We start from the raw sequence: 23,563 nt of genomic DNA, 5'->3' as shown, positions 1-23,563 counted from the left end.
GATCCCAGATGTTCCTGGACAGCTTGACAGAATCAGCAGTTCTCTGCAAAATAAACACGCCAGAGAAAGAGCCGAGATCAGCAATTCTTCAAATGATCTCTGTTGGCTCACTCCGCAAATATGATTATGGGCAAGAAAGGAGCATGGTCTGGTGCTCTAGTCTCCAGTATGAGAAAGGGTACTTAACAGGAAATGCACACACATACTCAGTTATTTTAGGATGCAACCAGGCCTTTTATTTGTAGAAAAAGCCCAGCAGGAACTCATTTGCATATTAGGCCACACCCCTTACCTCAAGCGAGCCAGAACTGTGTTCCTGTGCCTTCCTGCTTTTTTAAAAAACCCTGGATGCAATGTAGTGCATGTGGACATTATTTGAGGATTCTTTCAGTCGCATGAGAAGACTTCAGACATAGCGTTGTCAACCTTCAGGCACTGGCTGGAGATCTCCCACTGTTATAACTGATCTCCAGGTGACAGAGATCAGTTCACCAGGAGAAAATGGCTGCTTTGGAAGATGGGCTCTGTGGCCTTGTATCCTGCTGAGGCCTCTCCCTTCCCCAAACCTGACTCTCCCCAGGCTCCACATTCAAAATCTAAGTATTTCCCAACCCAGAGTTGGCAATCCTGTATTGTACATGTCAGTGTGGGTCCTTTGTCCAAACAATGATGGTGTCAGACAACAGAAAGGCAAATGCTTCCTTCAGGACTTTCTGTCTTAAGTAAACTGCCCCCCTCCAAAGAGGAGATTCTGTATATAAAAGACCAAATGAAAACACTTCCTAGGTGTTTTATAGATCAAAGAGCAGAACTGCTATTTCTGGCCTAATTGCAGAGGGAAAAGGGACTCATGCTTTTGGGATACAGATTGGTGCTGTAATGGGAGCGCTCGACATTGTAAACATCAGAGTGAGGCGCTAACAAGCCTCGGAGAAATCCAGATTTCAAGCTTTGTACCTTTAATTCTTTTAGGCTATTAAATTCAGTCCAAACCTCTTTTGTCTCAAACCATTTCTGTAAAGTTCGTAGCACTCCCACCCATCTGTAGGAGAGTGTTTGATGAAGCCAGTTTGCTCAGGCAGAGCAGCTATGGGCCTGACCCAATATAATATGAAACTTCGCACAATAGACAGGAGACAGCTTGCCTCTGTGCCACAAGGCAGTGTAGGGAGTAGGGTTGCCAGGTCTGTGTTGGAAAATGCCTGGAGACTTTGGAGGTGGAGCAGGGAGAGGGCAGGGTTTGGGGAGGGGAGGGGAGGGGCCTCAGCATAGGGTTGCCAAGTCCTCTGCAATTGCCAAAGAGCTATCATAGAGCTTCCCCCAAATTGCTAGAGCATCCCCCACACAAAACCATAGAGTTTCAAGCTAATTCCTAGAGCGTCCTGCGTAATGTGCCCGGTGTGATACGCCATTTCCAGGTCATGACATCGCACCATGTGGTGACAGGGTCTTTGGTGGTGGCGATCCCCCTGGCAGCCTACTCCCTGCTGCCAGGTTAGGGCCTGCCAAACTGGGGGATCCCCTACCCCTGGTGGGAACTTGGGAGCTGTACCTCAGCATGGTACAATGCTCCAGAGCCCACCCTTCAAAGCAGCCATTTTCTCCAGGGGAGCTGATCTCTGCCAGCTGGAGATCAGTTGTAAGTGGGAGATCCCCAGCACAGAGGCTGGCAATAATAGTAGGGAGGGGGCAACCTGGAGTGGAGAAGGAGCCCTTCCTCTACCTAGCACTTTTCTGATGTAAATTCCATCCCAGCAAAGCCATTTTTCCCTCCCAGAATGGTCTAAATGTGTGTTTGCCTCCCTGTTATGCAACACAAGCAAAATTTAGCGGACATGATTTTTACAGCAGCAGACCAAAAATCAAAATTGATCTAATGCAAGCTGAAAACAGAAGAAGGTTTTGCTTGGCATGTAAAAAGCAATGTGAGAAAGGGAACTTCTTATGGGAGGGAGTTCCAAAGATGCAGCAAAATGAAAAGACATTTTAACATGTAAAGTGAAGATGACATTAAAACAAAAATGGACAAATATGCACTCATACCTGTCTTGGTCCAGTTGAAGTTTCCTGGAGGTCTTCAAAGACTGCCCCATGTAAAGTGTATTACAATAATCTAGTCATGAGCAGAAAAAGGATAATCATAGCAAGGTCACTGTGCTAGTGTGGAATGAGCAAACTGTTGAATTGCACTGCACCCTTCTTCCAATGAGAAACTGGGGGATTAAAATGTCTTTTTAAAAGATCCATGCAGTCCAAGCAATTAACATATTACCTTGCCATGTCAAAACAGAATTGGTACAATCCAAGATATTTCTTGAATTTGTTTTGATTGCATTCAACCTCCTCCAGGGAACTAATGTATATAAAAGGTAAAGGTAGTCCCCTGTGCAAGTACCAATCATTTCTGACTTTGGGGTGGTCACATCATGACATGGCAGACTTTTTTATAGGGTGGTTTGCCACTGCTTTCTACCCAGCAAGCTGGGTACTCATTTAGGAAGGATGGAAGGCCAAGTCAACCTTGAACTGGCTACCTGAACTGGCTACCTTCCACCAGGATCAAACTCAGGTCGTGAGCAGAGCTTGAACTGCAGTACTGCAGCTTATCACTCTGCTCCATGGGGCTCCTACCAATGTATATACCAGTCAGTAAATAATTACCTCTTTGTCCTCCATTCTTCCTCAGCCTATGACCATGCAAGGATATTATATACAAAGATTGCATAATGCTTTGCACACTGAACGTGTTATTTGACTGACAGGTAATACAAATAAGAATCACAATTCTAATAATCTTGTGAGATTCATCTTTCTCATCTGGGTTAATGATCCAAGTAGCCAGTGGATGCTGAATTTTCTTTGAGCAACCCAAATGCACACTAGGCTTTCAGGATTGGCTTTTACCCATGAGACCATTCAAAACAAATACTGGTGGACCAAACTAATGGTCTACCCAGTGCAGCATTCTGTTATACACAGTGATCACCCAGATACTCCAGAAGGCATACAAAGAGGCCAAAGACCAAAGTTTCCTGTTGTTGCTCCCTAGCACCTGTAATTACAAGAGAGGCTGTGGCTAGTGGAAGAGCCTCTGCTTTGCATGTAGAAGGTCCCAGGGTCAATCCCTGGCATCGCCAGTTTAAAAGGACTAGGGGCAGTAGGTAATGTGAAAGACCTCTGCCTGAGACCCTGGAGAGCCACTGCCAGTGTGAGTAGACAGTACTGACCTTGATGGACCAAGGGTCTGAATGATTCAGTATAAGGCAGCTGTCTGTGTGTCATTCAGAGGTGTAGTACCTCTGGAAGATCTATTAGAGTGGCAAATTGTGTAGAGCTGATTCAAAATCTCTTTCAGCTGTAATTCTGGCTGGATGACCTTGAGTCTGTCACTGTCTCTTAGCCTGATCTGCTTCACAGGGTTGTTGAGAAGATAAAATGGGGAGGGGAGATCCCTGGAGACCTCTCTGAGTTCCTTGGAGGTGATAAATGTAATAAATAGATTTTTAAAATTCCCTAATCAAAAGTATATCTGATATCCTTGTTTTATGACTGTTCTGCCTGGGGAGAGGGATATTCCTTTGGATTTTGCAAGCACTGAAATGTGGATGTTTCCTAGGTCGTGTCTTTGTCTAGGCCCAATCTTCATGGCCCCACTTATGGACCTCCTGATGGTGCCTGGGTTTTTTTTGCCACTGTGTGACACAGAATGTTGGACTGGATGGACCATTGGCCTTATCCAACATGGCTTCTCTTTTCTTATGTTCATAGATCTTTTAAAAGAGTACGGTTGGTGGAGGATACTCCTGAAAACACCTATAATTTAAGCAAAGTTTAATTTGAATAATAATAAGACGACATTGGATTTATATTCCGCCCTCCACTCAAGAGTCTCAGAGCGGCTCACAATTTCCTTTATCTCCCTCCCCCACAACAGACATCCTGTGAGGTGGGTGGGGCTGAGAGGACTCTCACAGCTGCTGCCCTTTCAAGGACAGCCTCTGCCAGAGCTATGGCTGACCCAAGGCCATGTCAGCAGGTGCAAGTGGAGGAGTGGGGAATCAAACCTAGTTCTCCCAGATAAGAGTCTGCACACTTAACCACTACATCAAACTGGCATAGTTACCCTTTTGGAGAAAAGCAATCATAAGATTAACAGACCCCCCAAACTCTCAAACTAGCACAGAATAACAGACCGCCCCCTCAAACTCTCAAACTGGTGCAGAGTGGTAAAGCTGCAGTACTGCAGTTGGAGCGCTCTGCTCATGACCTGAGTTCAGTCCCAGCGGAAGCTGATTCAGGTAGCCGGCTCAGGTTGACTCAGCCTTCCATCCTTCCGAGGTCGGTAAAATGAGTACACAGCTTGCTGGAGGGGAGGGGGCATGGGGAGTGTAGACGACTAGGGAAGGCAATGGCAAACCACCCCGTACAAAGTCTGCCATGAAAACGTTGTGAAAGCAACATCATCCCAGAGTTGGAAATAACTGGTGCTTGCACAGGGGACCATTCCTTTTTTCCAAACTCTCTGATGCCTGTAGAAATCTGTAAAGTCAAGAAAAGTCTGGATTACATACAGCTCTTTTGTCATCTGCTGAAGATAGATATGTTCCCAGCATATATAGACCATCTGGTAAGAGGCACACAACAGGAACTCAATTGTGTGGCAACTCATTCACACTCTTGAGTTAGGCATGCCCCTCATTGTGTGCTCATACATTCTGCTATTGATTAGGCTTGCTACTCAGGACACTTAGGAATCTCTAAAAACAGTGGGATACTCTCCAGAAAAATGATTGAAGCTGATTCTGGATCAGAAACTACATTAATTTCTGGAAAGTTAATGAAATACTGTATATGCCAAATGGTACAATCAGGAATGTATAATGTTCATAGCTAAGTCACAAGATATGGTAGGAAGGCCATATGATACATCCAACCTACAAAATAATAGATGTCTGAAGTGAAAGGGAAAACATAACTACCTTGGTACTGCACAAAACTCTGTACATCAGGGGTGGCTAACGGTAGCTCTCCAGATATTTTTTTGCCTACAACTCCCATCAGCCCCAGCCATTGGCCATGCCTAAATGGGAGACCTCCAGGGAAGTGTATCCATAGTAGAAAGGCAGGATTTGAATAAAATTATAAATAATTGCATGTTTGGAGCAACAAAAAATAGGCCTAAATATATAGGTCAACAAAACATCCACTTTAGATCAATACATGGTCTAGGAGTTCTGGGATTAGAGGAAGGAATTTCAGAGATCTTTTAAAAAAAAGATGTGATAATGTATGCAAGAATGAAATACATCTGTTCTTTGGAGCTGTGAAGACAACTCCTCACAGAGCTGTAGATTAATTTTTTTTAAAAGCCAAAGAATATTTGCTTCTGGTTGGAGATCAATTGAGCAGGTTTTAGCTATATGTGCAAAGTACTATCAAGTCACAGCCAGTTTATGGTGACCCCAACAAGGGGGCTTTCAACTTTTCAAGGGCTTTTTTTGAGCAGGAATGCAGTTCTGGCTTGCATATTAGGGGTGTGGCCTAATATGCAAATTACTCCCTGCTGGGCTTTTTCTACAAAAAAAAGCCCTGAACTTTGTCATTGCCTTTCTCTGCAGGCTTCCTTGGGAGGTCTCCCTTCCAAGTACCGGCCCTGTTTAGTTTCCAAGTTCTGATGAGACTGGGCCATACCATGCTGCCTTCTCTCCCTATTTAGCTATATATTACCAATATATAATTTTATCTTCACAACAATCCTGTGAGGTAGGTCAGGCTGAGAGAAAGTGACTGGCCCAAGGTCACCTAATAAACTTAATGGTGCTGAACCCAATCCTAATTCTGCACTTCTCCCTGGGACATGGGAAATCAACCTAGTGTCTCCTGTCTGAGTAAGGCCTTTTGCCAGGATGGGAGCCTAGGAAGATGTCCAGCATGCACCCAGAGATTGTCCCTGAGACTGCCTTCCAACTGATTAAATCATGCCAGATGCACATGCTCCAAACCTCTGAAGCTCTCACTGCAAGGGGACACCAATTTAGACAGATTCATGGAAAATAGGTCCATCAGTAGCAATTAGTCATAGTGACTGAAAAGGAGCTCCAAATCAGAGACAGTAAACTTCTGAATAGCAGTGCCAGGAGGCAACATCAGAGGCCTGAGTGCCCAATTTGTTGTCCTTCCACAGAAATCAGTTGGCCACTGTGTGAGACTTTATTACTGAGACTGACCATCTGTGAGAGGGCCAGATTATGCTGTTCCCCAGTTTAGCATCTGGAGAACAGAGTGGCTGTCCAGATGTTGGTCCCCTACTATAAGTCTACACAGCAGGGACTTGGAGCTGAAGTTCTCTCTTTTCATATGCTCTGTTCTGCATTAGCTCACGCTTCCTGCATTTGTTTTCCTCCCAGCAGATCAGAGGAGCCTTTTGCCTGGCTTTCCTCCAGCAAGACTATTTCATTTCTGAAAATAAAAAAAAAACAGTTTTAGGGCCCCATTAGGGCAGGGCCCCTGATTCTATATACTTCTTAAGTACCATGTATTGAGTCATTTTGAAGATTTACATTCAGACTACATGCTATGAAAAGGCACATCAGTAGGGTTGCCAGGTCTGTGCTGGAAAACACCTGGAGACTTTGGGGGTGGATCTGGGAAAGGGCAGGTTTGGGGAGAGGAGGGGCCACAGCATGGGACAATGCCAGAGTCCACTCTTCAAAGCAGCCATTTTCTCCAGGGAAGTTGATCTCTGCCAGCTGGAGATCAGTTGAAAAAGTGGAAGATTTCTAGGCCCCATTTGGAGGCTGGCATCTCTATACATTCATGCCAAAATCTACTTCCCTGTCCATTTCTTCCTGAAAATATGCTAGAAGCGGTGGGCCCACAAGAATTGCATAAGGGGAATTCCACCAACACCATCCATTGCCAAGTCCGCCATGGTTCCAGCCCCGCCCCCCACTCACCTTGGAGTCTGGCTGCTGTGGCAGCAATAGCTGGGAGCCACTCCAAGCCCAAAATAGCTCCCACAGTCATCTGCCACTGTGGCTGGGCCTCTAGTGGTTCCCAGCTTTACCTTGTAGAATGAAGCTAAATGCATTGTCTGTGCATCTGAAGACCACTTTTTAAATTGGGGGTTAGTTTATCTGCCTATGCATTTTTTTAACATTTCAGATGTTCTGCAAACCTGGGGGGTCCCTCAGCTTTCACAGAAATCTGTTTCATGTCAGTGTGGCCCCAATCCACTGGGTTCGATATCCTCAGATGAAGGAGTACACATTGCCATTAAATACATAAATACCTATGATGTGGCATCATCGCATTAACATTTCCCCACCCAACTCAGAAATAGCAACCAGTGGAGCAGAGGAAAGTGTAGGATAGTGCCAAAATAGCAGACGTCACAGCACACATATTTTTCATTACACCACTGGGAAAGGGGGGGGATGTGGGAGGAACACTGTTGTAGTATAGCAAAGTCATGATCCCCAGTATGGTTCCTGGGTTCATCACCCTGCCCACTAACTTACGTCCAGTGCCTGCTTGCTTCTTGAATCTCAGGGACAACAACTAAAGAATTTGATTGGAACAGAAAAATCAGAGAGCTCTGAGTCCTTTACTACCATCTGACTGGCTAACAAAGTGCTGAGCTCATCCCAGGCATTCATAGATATGCCAGCCTCCAGATAGGGCATGGGGATCTCCCAGAATTACAACTCATCTCCTGACTACAGAGACCAGTTTCCCTGGAGAAAAGAGCAGCTTTGGTGAGTGAACTCTATGGTGCTATGTTCCAGCTGACCTCCATCTCAAAATTCCACCTTTCCCAGGCTCCTCCCTTAAATTTCCAGGAATTTCCCATGCTGGAGTTGGCAAGCCTAGACACAGACAGACTTCTATATGTCTTGAGCTTGGAAACGTCTCCCTGTCACACCAGGAAAAGAAAAACCTCTAATTTCTTTGGAGATGGGAACCAAACAGCATCTCCCCTCCCCTTTTTTGCTGTCAAGTCACAACCAACTTATGGTGATCCCATTTAGTTTTCAAGGCAAGAGATGTTCAGAGTTGGTTTGCCATTGCCTGCCTCTGTATAGTTACCTGGATTTCCTTGGAGGTCTCCCATCTCAATACTGGCCAGGGCCAACTCTACTTAGCTTCTGAGATCTGATGAGATCAGACTAGCCTAGGCCATTCCAGGTCAGGGCATTTCTTGCCCTAGTGCAGGGGTGTCAAACATGTGGCCCATGGGCTAGATCAGACCCCCAGAGGACTCCTATCAGGCCCACAAGCAAGTCTGCTTCCTTCTGTCTCTCTCTTGCTTCTTTCTACGTCACAACTTGCTTTGCTAGGATTTCTCAATTGCACAGAAGCTACAGAGCAAAGCCTCTATTTCCCCCATTGGCTGAGGCTCCTCTCTTGGAGAGAAAGTGGGGGGGAGAGCTTGTTTTGATACTGACCACAATATTGCAAGAATGCTAATATTCAAATATGTTTTATTTTAGTTTTTTTTTAAAAAAAAATATTGAGTTGTGTTTGTCTGTCTTCTTTATAAAGTTTACATCTCTGCTACCTGGAGTTACATTTATGATGCCCATGGCCTGGCCCTACAAGGTCTCGTTTATGTCAGATTCTTCCCTCATAACATATGAGTTTCATACCTCTGTCCTAGCGAGTGAAGCAAATAACCATTCCTGACTTTTCTCCACTTCCATGAAGCAGGAAATGCTTCAGGAGAACCCAGAAGGCATTGTCCTTGCATCTGCAGCCTATTCAAAAGCAGCTGTGTTGACATAAGAAATTTTTAATTGTCCACACCCTCACGGCAGCCCCCAACCTCAAAATTCCAAAAGTGCTTGCAGGCTTAACAGCACTGGGTTAGAGCACAGGACTAAGGTATGGGAGACTTGGATTCAAATCCCCCCACTGCCATGAAGCTTGCTGGATAATCTTGGGCCAGTTGCCCTCTCTCGTCCTAACATGCCTCAAAGGGTTGTTGTGAGCATAAAGTCCAAGAGAGAGAAGGATGTGCATCATTCATCAAGAACAGAGCAGCTTAACAACATCCTAGACACTGTAACGTGCCGTTTAAGCTTCATAGTCAACTCCAGAATAAGAATCGGCAAGTACAATTCTTCCAAGAGGAGGAAATCAAAAAGACGACACGGCTCTAAACTCCTCATAAATAACCCTCATGCGTTTTTGCTAGCAACATAAAATAAAAAAAGCCCTAGCTATACACATACTTCTTGAAAGGTATAAAACAAACCTCCTCTCCAGTGTCTTCAAGGGAAAAACTGTAAATTACCGGCAGCATTTTACGTGGTTAGTGGATACCTTAAATGGGGTGTGGGGGTGGAAGAAGGAAAGGGCATGGAGAGAAAGAGAAGGAAGGAGAGAGATTTGTTTCTAACAAATAGATTGAGTGTTGGTAGGGTGTTTCTTTTTTTTTACTCCCCTTATTTAATAAAAAAAAGTAATCATAAGTCAATGGCATAAATACTGAAGATGACAGCGCTGTTAGTTTATAGTTACAAATAGATAAGGAGATGAATGGAGATATATTGGCGTCTTTGGAGAATAAATAGCAAGAAGACTGCTGTACGGTGCAGTGAAACATCAACAGCATTTTCGCTACTCCTGCTCATTTGCTCCTGGAAAGGGGAGGGGGAATGCCCCAGAGGGAGGGGGAAAGTCCATTCCCAGTAATGAAAGACATAAGGAGCGCACACAATTTTGTATTAGTTTATTGAAGACAGGGTTTTAAAAAGCAGCTTCATTTGCATCTAAATATGGCATCAAGCGATACAGAACATGGCACTGCAAAATGCATTCAACCTAGTCGATTTGTCAACAGACACACACAAAATTGTCTCACATTGGCTAGATTGTGGCAAAGCCAGATGTGTTTGTGCATGAGAGACACATATGTATGTATGGATACATTCATCATGATTGCCAATGGACTATGACACTATAGCCCACAGAGGTCCCTCCTCATGCTCCACCTCCAAAATCGCCAGGAATTTCCTAACCCAGAGCTGGCAACCCTAGCATTCAGCCAGTGGCAGGGATTTAAATAGATGCTCAACCTTCCCATCAAAACTAATAGGGCTTGAAAGTGCTTTGCTTTCATTGGCTCATGCCCATGAGTTTTAAGGTTGGATCCAACCAGCTTTTTCACTGATAAAAAAGGGGAAGAGAGGTCCACTTTGACCACTCAAAAAGACTATGATGGGGCCCATATGAACAAAAGTCATGTGGGACTGAGACTATAGTAAGAAAAGGAATTTAGAGAGATTGTTGACTGGATCCAACCCTTTGTGGTTCTTGGGTTGCCATTCCCCAGTTTATTTGTTTTACTTCTGCCTACCACTGGCCAGCTGATCAGTGGAAAGAAATCCCACCCCCAAACAGTGACATCACCAGAAATAAACACAACATGCTGATGCTATTGGAAGTGATGACAACACACCAGGAACACTGCATGGTGACACTCTTGGTTTTGGGCAAAACTCTATGATTTGAGGCTGATTTTACCATAGAGTTTTGCCCCCAAACCAGAATATCATTGCACAACATCCCCGACATGCTGGTGTCACTTCTGTGTGATGTCATCATGTTGTGGTGCTCTGCCTCCCTCCTGGGAAGTTGCCTCCCATCCCCTCCCAGCATGGCATTTGGACCTGGCAACCCTATATTGTTCCAAACATCATGTTCCAAGATTCACATTCCAAGAAATTTCCAAAATATCTTGTTGTATATGTGCTTAGAATTGTATCTATAAGCTGGAGTTCTTGCCTGGCTCACTGGGGCCTGAAGGACAGAGCTCGGGGGACTCAGGAACAATAGGCAGCAGGATCCAAATCCTGCTGCCCTGCTCCAATCAAGAGCCCCTGACTGGTTTGAATGGTCCAGCCACAGGCAGCACGGGAACTTTGGGTGTGTATATATAGGGGGCCCTGCGGCCCTAGTTTTCAGTCTTCTTAGGCATCGCTATACCATGCTGTATTCAATAAAAGAACTATATTCACTACCACCTTGCCTCATTAACGTATGGAACCTAATATATATCTGATGCTTTATTTTGATTCTCTCCCTCAGGTATTCATACTTACTGTATAAGCCAAAGGCAGGAGTCATCATAGCATGAGGGAAGATGGAAACAGATGGTGTAGTAGCAAGTAGACATGATGCAATTGCATTAAACAGCCAGAGGCATGCAATTGTTACAGCTGGTTCAAAATCTCTCTTCGCCACAACGCTGTCTGGGTGACTTTGGGCTGGTTCAAAATCTCTCTTAGTCTGATCTGCTGCACAGGATAGTTGAGAAGATAAAATGGGGAGATCCCCGGAGACCTCTCTGAGCTCCTTGGAGGAGATAAATGTAATAAATAGATTTTTAAAATCTCCCAGTTGTAAGTGTATTTGATATCCTTGCTATTTGGATCTTCCACCTGGGGAAAGAGATGTTCCTTTGGATTTTGCAAGCACTGAAATGTAAATGTTTCTTAGGTTGTGCCTTTGGCTAGGCCCCGACCTTCATAAACCTTAAAAATATTATAAAAGAGGGGAGGTGGGATCCATGAGAACACAAATGGACCTGGAAGTCTTATAATCTGTGAAGGTCCTTGAAATCCACTACGTGGTGATCCATGACATTCCGCACCACTGACTTGTGCTCCAACTCACTTTAGCAGCAATGCAGTTCCTGGCAGAAAACACGCCTACTGTGTAATATTGATCTTGAGAGGTAAGACATAAAGCATAAGCAAAGCAAGAGTATTCAGTAGTTTACCCAGCGCTCTACCCAATGAAGAGACACTTTTGATTTCTCTCCTCTGACTAGTAAAAGACTCACCTCCTCTTGCAAGTTTTCTCAGTGACTGATTCATTGGATTTTGTGCTGCTTCTGTTCTGGTTTGATTCCCTTGTTTCTATCATTTAAAGTGTGGAGGAGGACTTTTTATTGTGTTTGTGTGTTTATATTATGTCATAAGCTGCAGAACAGGATTCTAGTAAAAATGTAATTCATCATCACAGTCTGCCTTAAGAAATCACCTTTTTCTCTCTCTTTTTTCTTTTTGTTAAAGCAGCCAGGTACCAGACCAACAGCTTCCCAAATCCATTTTGCACTTACCAGCTGTCCTTAACAAAGAAGCATTGTAGACTTGATCCAATAAAGGATATCGCATAGACTTATTCTAGATCTCCAATTTAAACTAAGTATTTCCAGCTAGAAGCTAGACTGCAGGTATATAATGGAGTACTGTAACACTATTTGGTCTTGGGTGGTGGGATGTAATGAAGCAGCCATTTGTCTTCCCTTCTGAATGTAACAGTAGATGGAGAATTACACCTGGTGATTCCTGTGTGTAATCCATAAAACCAAAAAGTTAGCCCCAGCTGGATCTGTAGAAGAGAAGTGCATTTTCTATGAAAGGACACCTAGAGGTTGATGACAGAACCATGCCTATTGAAGCCAAGCCTAGAAACAATGTCCCAATACTTTCCCTCAGTAGCAAAGATCTGCATTTATTAGCACTTCAGCCTATTTTTTATGGATCCAGTTATGCTTTTTCCTGTTAGACTAATGCCAATAAACATTAATCACTGCAGTTGTGATTCAGTTTTGGTACATTCATGCCTTCAGAATCCTTTGCAGCTCACAATTGGGGCTGGGCACGAATCTAAGCACGAATTGTGATTCATGCCTAAAATAGCCAATTCGTGGTTTGTTCCAAAATGGTTCGGGTACTTGAACTATGCCCAATTTGCAAAACAAAGCAGCTTTTTTTTTGGTGGTTCATATATGTCATTATTGGCTGGGGATCCTCCTCGCATGCTGCGCTGTGCCCGGCATGGTGACGTCACTCAGAAGTGATGCTATCACGCCAGGTATGTTGCCCCTACAAAACGTGCCCATCGTGATAGCCTCACTTACAGGTGATGTTATCATGCCGGGCATGTTCATTGTGTGCCAGAGCTTTCTAGTCCTCCCAAACCAAATGACCCAACAAACTACAATTCAGAAAATCAAAAAACACAAAATGAATAGAACCACCAAATTGGACAAACCAACAAGCAACAAAATGAAATGAACCACCATTTCCATGTTTCATGCCCATCCCTACTCACAATATCTGACAGTGATGCTGGACTGAGAATCTCACCTTTGGTTTTGCTTGCTTGCTTTAAAAACATCAAAAACAGTTTCTAGTCCTCGTGGCTCTGATAAACTGATTGGAATGACTGAAGCCGGAGTTTTCCCAAAGCCCATCTTTTCAAGGAGTCTCAGGACCAGGTTTTTCTGCCCCCATACATGAATCAAAAGACAGCCACTTCCCCTGATTCCTGTGTCCTATTAAGTGCTCGATAGCGTAAATGAGGGTAGAGTGAAAATCAGCAGATGGAACATTAACAATTTGAGATATGCAGATGACACCCCATTACTGGCAGAAAATAGTGAAGACTTGAAATGACTACTAATGAAGGTAGACAGTGCTAAAGCAGGATTACAGCTGAACATCAAGAAGATAAAAGTGATGATTACTGAGGAATTATACAACTTTATGGTTGACAATGAAGAAGTTGAAATTGTTGAGAAATTTCTATTCCTTGGCTCAGTCATCAACCAAAGGCAGACTGCAATCAAGAAATTGGGAGGAAATTGAGACTGGGAAGGGCAGCCATGCTAGAAGAAATCCTTGAGGGCAGGGCTTTTTTTGTAGCAGGAACTCCTTTGCATATTAGGCCACACACCCCTGATGTAGCCAGTCCTCCAAGAGCTTACAGGGCTCTTAGTACAGGACCTACTGTAAGCTTTTGGAGGACTGGCTACATCAGGAGTGTGTGACTTTAAATGTAAAGGAGTTCTGCTACAAAAAAAGCCCTGCTTAAGGGTAAGGAAGTGTCGCTAGAGACCAAGATCAAGATAGCTCTTACCAAATCCTCACTAGCAGTCACTCCACCCCCTCAGGATTCTGCTTTTCTTGAAGAAAGCAACCAGTTCCCCACTAGTTGCTCTGTAGTTGCATTTTGACTCGTGGCTCCCTCCAATTTCCCTCACAGCTTCTAGTTCTCCAAGAAAACAAGACCAAGTCACCATGGGGAAAATTGGAGGGAGCCACAAGTCAAAAAGCCACAGCACAGCGACTAGTGGGGAATCAGTCATTTGCTCCACGAAAAGCAGAAGCCTGGGGACAGAGCGACTGCTAGTGAGGAATCAGTATCATACTGTGGTATTCTCTATTATTATTCATTACTATGCCAAAGTTGCACAATAAAGAAAGCTAACAGGAAGAAAGTTGATTCAACTGAAATATGTTTGGGAAGAGTTTTATGGACCACCCAAAAGACAAATCAGTGGGATCTAGATCAAATCAAGCCTGAACTCTCCCTAGAAGCTAACATGTCCAAACTGAGGCTATCGTATTTTGGTCACATCATGAGAAGACAAGGGTTACTGGGAAAGTCAATAATGCTAGGAAAGGTCAAAGGCAGCAGAAAAAGACAAAACCCAGGGGGGGGGGGGGGTTTAGCAGGAATGCACAGGGATGCAGTTCTAGCTGGCTTGGCCAGGGCTCCAGCTCAAAAAAAGGTCTCCAGCATAGGGAAGGCACTCACCAGTAGAGGGAGAGCCAGTTTGGTGTAATGGTTTGGTGTAATGTGCAGACTCTTATCTGGGAGACCCAGGTTTGATTTCCCCACTCCTCCACTTGCAGCTGCTGGAATGGCCTTGGGTCAGCCATAGCTCTCGCAAGAGTTGTCCTTGAAAGGGCAGCTTCTGGGAGAGCCCTCTCAGCCCCACCCACCTCATAGGGTGTCTGTTGTGCGGGAAGAAGATATAGGAGATTGTGAGCTGCTCTGAGTCTCTGATTCAGAGAGAAGGGCAGCAGTCTTCTTCTTCTAGGCAGCCATGTGCCCCTAGACTGCGTGCTCCATCCACTCTGCCACCTCTAGCCTCCAATGGGTTCATGAAGAGAGAGAGAGAGAGAGAGAGAGATGGAGCTGCCCACAAGCATCCCCTTCCAGGAGAAGCTGGGCCTGTTGCCACCCGCTCCACCGCACATGGCTCTCCAGCCATGTTTGGGGAGAGGTGAAACACTGCACTGGCTACCAGTTGAATACTGGGGTCTGTTTCAAGATCCTAGTTTTAACATTTAAAGCCTTACAAAGCCTGGGACCAACATACCTATGGGACTGTCTTTTCCCACATGTGCCCTGGAGATCGTTATGATCTGGCTTGCAACATCTACTGACTGTCCCTGGATCTGGTTGAGGCAAGTCTGACTTGCCTCAACCAGGTCCAGTGCTTTTTCGGCCTTGGCCCCTGTCTGGTGGAATCAGCTCCCCCAAAAGATCTGGGCCCCTACTGATTTGTTACCATTTCATAGGGCCTGTAAAATGGAGCTATTCTGCCAGGCCTTTGGTTGAGGCTGCAGGCGTCTGATTCCATCTGTTGGCCTTCTTTGCTGTGATACCATCCTATTATCATCATTTACTGTATTTTTAGACCACTAGTTTGCTGAATTGTAGAATATGCCCAACTGAAACCACCATCTAGTCTATAACTTACTTACGGATTTATTGTATTGTTCTATATTGCTTATGATTTTAATTGTAAGTTTTAATTGTTGCTTTATCTATGTTGTTATCCACCCTGAGCCCACTTGCGGAAAAGGGCGGAATACAAATCAACTAAATAAAATAAAATATAAATAAATAAATTTTAAAAAACAAGGTCTCTCATTGGGCTGTGTGAGAACACACATTCATTAAATGCAGCTAATGGTGCTGTACTGTTCTGTGTCAATATGTGGAAAGTAACCTACTGAATGGGTTACAGGAATTCTGGTGACATCAGGAGGTGTGGTCTAATATGCAAATGAGTTCCTGCTGGGCTTTTTCTACCCAAAAAAGCCCTGGGAAGACCCAAAAGGAGATGGAATGACTCAAACAAGGAAGCCCCAGCCCTCAGTTTACAAACTCTCAGCAAGGCTGTTAATGGTAGAACATTTTGGAGATCATTAGTTCATAGGGTTGCCCTAAATCAAAAGCAACTTGACAGCACAACACACACAGCATAACTACAGGCCATTCAATTATAAAGCATTGGCCTGTAATCTGCCCCTCTTTGGAGCAAAGTTTGAAGCCTTTCTCCAGTCTCAGGAGCCTTCCTCCAAAAGAAATCTCACTTAAGTAAGTATTATCTGCCAGAATTGCTTTCTAACAAGCTATGGTGTGAAAAATGCTTTGTTCGGAGCCATCAAAAGCATGATTGGATGCCTTCTGATTGGTACAAGGAGCAGTTTCCCCCCAGATGTTCAGCCTCATGCAGCAGTCTTTGGGTGGATAATGCTCACACATTACTCAACAGAGCAAAGGGGATTATCGTAAAAGACCTCTTTTGCCCTTCAATTCATGAATGGATTCCATTTCCCCTTCTCTTGCTGCCCTGCTAATGTGTAGGCCCTGCTGATGGTTTATCAAAGCATACCACAGTTGCTCAGATCACCTTACCAAAAGCAATCTCTGGACACTTCCTTAATCCTTCTGCCATGCTGTAAAGCCATTTACACATTCTTTCCTGATGAGATTCAAGTCTCCCTGTCCTGCTACCAACACCTGGAATGCGGCAGGTCCCTGGTTACCATTTGTCATTTCACCTCCTCTCCAGGGAAATTGTTTTGTGGAAACCACAGGACATAATGTTGGCTCCCGATGATGCACTCCAGTTGTAAGCTGAAGATGCTTGGACAGAGGTGCCCCCAATATGACACCCATCAATGAGGTCTACCACTGTCATACATACCAGGGTATCATTGAATCTCTGGGCCAGTACCCAAGGCTTCCGCTTATGTTCACAGTTCCTCTTCAGAAACCAAAACCTGTACATTCCAAAGCAGTGATGAACTTTTAATAGCTAAGAAAGGAAGAAGGAAGCTTCCATGATACACTATTGCACATTCAGGTCATCAGGGCCAGTTTGAAGCAATGGGCAGCCATATCTGAATCTGCAGTGGGATGGTTTCTGGTTAGTAGTACAAGGTCCCCCACTTTGGCATGATTTTTCCAATGGAGACAATATTAGCAACTCCATGGGGCAGTTTGAGAATGCAAAACTGGCAGTGTGCGTCTAGGTGGCAGAAAATTCCAATCATGCATGTGCCACAAAGCCCTTGTGTTGCTTATCCCCACAAAACACTAGGAAGTGTAGATGGGAGCTTCAGTCACAGTTATGGGGAGAACTATTGCCAGTTAGAATAGAAAACATCGAGCTAGGTGGCTCAGTAAACTAATCTGGTATTGTCAGGCAGCTTCACATGCATAGATTTCCTTTGTAGGACATTGATTGCTGAAGAGGTTATGGGCTATGGCTTCATCTAAGTTTTGCAATGGATAGGTGGGTTGCTTTTAAACTGCAAAACCATACAGGGAAGAAAGTGGTGCCTCCCCTTCAGTCTACCTTCATAGCCCTGCTCTGAACTGAGCCCCAAGAGCTGATGTTAGTATTTTGTGCAGTCTTGGAGCTCCCAGAATCTTATCTATGCTAGCAAACGTGAGTTTGTGACCCCCCTAGCAAGTAGTTCCACCCTCAATTCCGACATTTGCAATTAAGCAACAATATAAATGTTTGAATAGCAGCACATTTATTTAAAAACAACAACCAAATTCTTCCATGTTCATTTAAGGCAAGAATTGTTTTCCTTATCCAAAATTGTTTTGGACCATTAACAGGCTTTTTTCAGTTAGTATGTCATAATGGGGGGGGGGGGAGATGCAGCTCTTTCCACATCTCCAGCTGGACTCCCTCAGTTTGGGGTGATGGCAGAAGGTTTAAGGTCAGCTGGGTCAGGTTCTCCGGATGTGCCCTCAAGGTCTGCACACTCCAATTACTTCATTCACTTTAAGGGGCAAAAAATCAGAGTGGACCTCAGCATGGGCAGTCTTTCAAACAAATTACACAATCTAATACTTTTGCTGGGATAAGGTTGCACTCGACCATGCTGCCTGTGCACGTGAAGAACATAAGAGTTCTGCTGGATCAGACCAGTGGTTTACTCCGTGGTTCCCAAACTGTGGTTCAGGGCTCAAAAGGAGTTTGTGCAGCTCTCTCACAAGTGGGTTGTGAGCCCAGGAGGAAGGAAAAGGAGGAACAGCAGTTGCTGACAGAGGAAGCTCAATGTAAAACACACAAATGAACATTTTTGGGATGATGTTGACGTAACCCTTAAAGGTGGCCTTTTGTGCCCTTTATTGAAAACCTTAACCTTCAGTCAATACGGGAATCAATATGGGTTGCAAACAAACCCCAATGGCAATGGGCATGATGTGTGGCAACAGGGTCATCTTTGCTAATTGCCTTCTCCTTCACCCGGTACAAACACCCTTGCTCAACTTCACAGGAGGCTGGCAACAACCAGGGATGGAGAAGATAAATTTGTTTCCTTTGCAGGGAAGTCTCATCAGTTCAGGTCAGTGTGTTTCTCCTCCTTTGTTGGAACCAATCAAGCAGTGGGCTCCTCCCAAGAGCCAATGAACTTTTTCTGACATTTGGGAAGAGACAAGGACGACTACTTTTACAAGCCACCCATCCCACGCCGGTCACAGCTGAAAAGGTTGTTGCTCGGCTTAACAAAGGGAAGGGAAACACATCTGAAATGGCCAGGTGACCTTTCTGAGCAGCTTTGCTGAGTCTCAGCACTATTTGATACCTTATATATAGACACACAAACACAAATAAATGACCACAGGCTGAGGAGAGGGGAAAAGCATGAACCACTCTCATTTTCGGCAAGTCAGTTTCATTGCCCATAACACAGTCTCCACTGCAGATCTTAACAGAGGATAGAAGGAATACAAATGCCCATTCATTCTGTGGCTCCTGATGACTGGAACGGAGCCCAAGGGGAGGAGCAGCACTTTCTCTTAATGAAGAAAACAGAGTTTTTATGGCCAGTGTGACTTTCCTGAGAAGTCTCTGAATGCTGGTTATCAAGAAGCTAGTGTAATCAGAGATGCTGCCCCTGGACAAGGATATTGGTTTACTGCAAATCGAAACTCCAAATCCCTGACCATGAAAGCTTAATTTTGCTAATTCATGGCAAGCAGAAGTAATTATGGAAAATTGCAGAAAATTAAATCAAACACTGAGATCCAGTTTCATGTAGTGATTAAGTGTGTGGTCTCCTATCTGGGAGAACCGGGTTTGAGTCCACACTCCTCCACTTGCAGCTGCTGGAATGGCCTTGGGTCAGCCATAGCTCTCTCAGAGGTTGTCCTTGAAAGGGCAGCTGCTGTGAGAGCCCTCTCAGCCCCACCCACCTCATACGGTATCTGTTGTGGGGGAGGAAGGTAAAAGGAGATTGTGAGCTGCTCTGAGACTCTAAGATTCAGAGTGGAGGGTGGGATATAAATCCAATATCATCATCACCATCACTGGTGGTGCAAGGTGCCGCCAAGGCACAGCTGACTTATAGTGACCCCCATAAAGCTGGGGTGTCAAAGTCATTTGTTATGAGGGTCAGATCTGACATAAAAGAGACCTTGTAGGGACGGGCCATGTGTGTTGTAAATGTAATGCCAGATAGCAGGGATATAAAAAAGGACACAGACAAACACAACTAAAGCCCTCCTATGGGAAAGGGCGGAATATAAATCTACTAAAATAAATGAATGAATGCACTCTTGCAATATTGTGGTTAGTATCAAAGCAAGCTCTCCCTCCCCCCCCCACTTTCTCTCCAAGAGAGGAGCCTCAGCCAATGGGGAAGAGCTGTAGCTTCTGTGCAGTTAAGAAATCCTGGCAAAGCAAGTTGTGTCACAGAAAGAAGCGACAGAGAGGGAGAAGGAAGCAGACTTGCTTGTGGGTCTGATAGGAGCCCTCTGAGGGCCTAATCCAGCCCACGGGCCACACGTTTGACATCCCTGCTTAGGTTTTCTATTCAAAGGTGAACTGCCATTGCCTGTCTCCATGTCATGACCCTGGTATTCCCTGGTGGTTTGCCATCCAAATATTTCTAGGGCTGACCCTGCTTAATTTCTGAGATCTGATTAGATTGGGCTAGCCTGGACATTGAACATTGGTCCCCTGCATTTACCTTTCTCTGCTTTGCAGCCGAAGAGGAACTAAGGGTATCCAAGGGAGGCAGGGTAAGGAATCCCTGCTCAACAGCCAGCAGAACTCAGGCACAAGTAGTCAGATATTTCGGGAAGTTAGTTGATTGTATTGAATATTCATAAAGTTAAAAAGTTCATATTAATTAAATAACGGAAAAAGAAGTTCCCAGAGCTTGATTATTATCCAGGAACTTTTGCATTCATTAGACAGAACCCTGGACAAGAAGGTACAATGCTTTTCCTTCTTCCTGAATAATGGTGTAGAAAATTGCCTTCATGTTTTTCCTTGTGTCTTCAACCATAAAAGTCAGAGGCAGTGTCTCTTGAACTTGATTGATAATGGAAGTTGAAAATTCACAAAAAGGGTTCCTTCATGGTATGAGGCTTCTGATGGCTACAGACTTGGTATTTTGATCTGATGGCCTTGTGCCCCATTCAGTTGCCCATGGGAGCACACAGAGCCAACAGGAAATTTACAGATTGGGCAGGATCAAATGAAGAAGGAGGAGGAGGAGGAGAAGAATATGATGGTGATGATGATGATATTGGATTTATACTCCACCCTTCACTCTGAATCTCAGAGTCTCAGAGTGGCTTACAGTCTCGTTTACTTTCCTCCCCCACAATAGACATCCTGTGAAGTAGGGGGGCTGAGAGAGCTCTCCCAGAAGCTGCCCTTTCAAGGACAGTTCTGCGAGAGCTATGGCTTACCAAAGGCCATTCCAGCAACAGCAAGTGGAGGAGTGGGGAATCAAACTTGGTTCTCCCAGATAAGAGTCCACTCATTTAACCACTACATCAAACTTGCAGCTCCTTCAGATGGAGAGTGAAAGTATAAATGCCAAGATGTGCATGACCATAGCAGTTCTTTCTTGATCTGCCCCATGTATGCAGATTGCACTCATCCCATGTGGAGGAGTCAGATCATACAATCAGATCGTATCACTTAGCTACAACCCAACCTCACACCAGTCCTGAAAATGGTGGCTGAAAGTGCAATCAAGTTGCAGCCGACTTATGGTGAACCTGTTGGGTTTTCAAGAAGAGACATTCAGAAGTGGTTTGCCATTGCCAGCCTCTGTATCATGATCCTGGACTTCCTAGAGGTCTACCAGCAAAAGTTGACCCTGCTTAGCTTCCAAGATCTGATGAAATCAGAATCGCCTGGCTATCCAGATCAGTTCACAGGACTTTTTTTTTGTAGCAGGAACTCCTTTGCATATTAGGCCACATGCCATAGCCAGTCTTCTTGGAGCTTACAGTAGGCTCTGTTTTAAGAGCCCTGGAAGCTCTTGGAGGATTGGCTACATTAGGGGTGTGTGGCCTAATATGCAAAGGAGTTCCTGCCCTGTCAGTTCTGAATGTACTCAGGTAATAACAAACACAGTGCAGCTGAGACAGCACATGAAGGCCCACAGTAGTAGATTTATGGTTTTCTGCTTGCAGCAGTGGGATCATTTGGTTAACATGATGGATGAGGGCTCAATTCAAGTCCAATAATGCCAAAAAAATTGGGAAGGCCAACAACATTTTCCAGTGTAGAAGCTTTTGTGAGACAAAGTTCACTTTGCCAGATACAAATGTGAATGGAGATCTATCAGCCCTTCTGTCTAGGTCAGAATGAGGGAGGTGTGTTACAAATAGGGATGAGCATGAACTAATGTTTGAGATGAATTTTTGTCAGTTCATGGTTCACAAACTGAAGTTCACGGCAGGTCAACTGGCCCCCTGTGACTTTTATGTCTCCAACTTGCACAGGGTCCTTTCTATACCCTCCTGAACTTCATGAATCTGTGCCTTAAAAAGCACTTTCCTGGGGACACATTCTTTGGGGGCCATAACTTGCACCCCGTAAATGCAATCCTCACCAAACTTGGAGGACAAGTAGAGGAGAGTCAGTTGGAGATCCCCTGCAAGTCTGGTGTCTCTATTGCACAAACCTCATGAACTACGCCTGTTCATTTGGTGCCAAAAAGCTCAATGGTTTGTGGTTCACAAACCAGGCATGCCATGAACCATGAATAGAACTGAATTTTCCCAGTTCATGCCCATCCCTAGTTGCGAAGAAGGACCAGTTGGATTCAGGATATAGAGGTACAAGGCAAAATATAAGCAATGTGATTAGAGCTAGGGGATATAAATTTTTCCATATACAATGGGAAATCTTGTTGACCTTAGAGGTACTACTAGACTGTCACTACTACAAACTAACAAGGCTACCTGCCTGAGATAAGAGCTGTATCTGCTGTGAATGAAGGTTTCATTGCGTCTTTATTTTCCCTTACTACAAGCTTGATACACACACGGGAATGGAAGATTTGCTTGGCTGTGTCACAGCATGGTCAATATAGCCTACCATTTTGTTTTCAGTGATCACCAGCCAGATGTGTCTTAGAAGCTTACAAGAAGAACATGAGGGTTATGGACTAGCTTTTGACCCTGGAATCTGGTTTTCAGATACGCTGCCTCTGAACAAGATAGATCCATTTCATTGTCATGCTGATAGACCCGCCCCCCCCCCTTTGCTGGGAATTCATCAAATCCATTTAAACCAGTGCTGATCACAACTTGTTGCATTAACAATCTCCCTTTGTTCTGAATCTGTTTCTGATTAACTTTCCAGAGTGATCTCAAGTTCTAGTATTATTGGTAGATATCCTATTATCCTGTCATAGGCAGGAGAACTTTTTTGTAGCCTAAGGAGACCTCCAACAGAAAAACAGGCACTTAAGTTAGAACAGCCACCTAAATGTCTTTAGGATGAAGCCTTTAAATTTTGTTCAGTGGAGTAGTAGGATACATGATATTCTTTCTCTGGGTGTGTCTCTCTTACATACATACACACACACACACATCCCACTCACTCATAATTTTGATTTCATTTTGGGGGAGTACCAGAAGGTACTGAAGGCAAGCGACAGCACTCTTGTAGAATATATGGAATTTTTTGTTTAACAGAGTAAAGCAAGTTGGACTGTTTTTTTTGTTGTTTAAACACAGATATTCCGGTTCAGAACATCCTGGTTGAGCTGGTCGTATTGGCATCAACTGCAGTGGCTGCCAATAGAGTACTAGATCCAGTTCAAGGTTCTGGTGTTAACTTTTAAGGCCATGGGACCAGGGACCTGCATTTCTTTGGGACTGTGTCTCCCCATACGTCCCCCACAGAGTATTGTGCTCAGTCGATCAACATCTTCTGGTTATTCCTGGCCCCAAGGATGTCTGGCTAGCCTTGACTAAGGCCAGCTTGGTGGAACAAGCTCCCTCTGGAGATTAGGGCCCTGCAGGATTTGTTGCAATTCCACAGGGCCTGCCAAATGGAGCTGTTCCACTGGGCTTTCAGATGAGTTGACAGACATCCAAACCTATCTCGGCCTCCCCTGCTGACCAGGGCATTTTCCCCGGGAAAACATGGTAGAACAGAACTTCTTTGTGAGGGGAAAAATTCTCAAAG

The sequence above is a fragment of the Heteronotia binoei genome, chromosome 13 (genome assembly GCF_032191835.1).
Source record: "Heteronotia binoei isolate CCM8104 ecotype False Entrance Well chromosome 13, APGP_CSIRO_Hbin_v1, whole genome shotgun sequence".
Classification (NCBI taxonomy): domain Eukaryota; kingdom Metazoa; phylum Chordata; class Lepidosauria; order Squamata; family Gekkonidae; genus Heteronotia; species Heteronotia binoei.
Note: the sequence above shows the minus strand (reverse complement) of the source record.